This window comes from Nestor notabilis, unplaced genomic scaffold, assembly GCF_000696875.1.
Source record: "Nestor notabilis isolate BGI_N333 unplaced genomic scaffold, ASM69687v1 scaffold6742, whole genome shotgun sequence".
NCBI classification, from domain to species: domain Eukaryota; kingdom Metazoa; phylum Chordata; class Aves; order Psittaciformes; family Psittacidae; genus Nestor; species Nestor notabilis.
The window spans coordinates 1-397 of NW_009917811.1; positions in this window are offsets into that span (position 1 = coordinate 1).

Here is a 397-nt window from a genome sequence, read left to right on the forward strand (position 1 = left end):
AGGCAGCTCCCTCGGGGGTCTGGGGGTCTGGGCTGGAGTTGCCCCTGTGCGACGGGCCAGGCCGGGGCTTCCCGCACAGCTCTGCCGCTGGGCTTCAGGCCCAGGGGAATAAACCAACAACCAAACGGAAAAACCCAAAGAAAGCGTTCTTTTCTGGCCTGGCTCTCGGGAAGAAGCAAAATTTCCCGGCTGCTCACCACCCACAGGTGAGCCGGAGCTGTCGTAAGCTGGGGATAACCTCACGCACAGGGGTCCAGCCACCACTGTTTCAGCCCCGAATAGCACTGTAAATGTCAGAACGCTTCGTACTTAGTTTTGGAAAGGTGGTGCTGTCGGTTTTGCTTGCAACAGAACGGCTCCCGTGGGAATGCAGTGGTCCGGCAGCAACCATTTACTT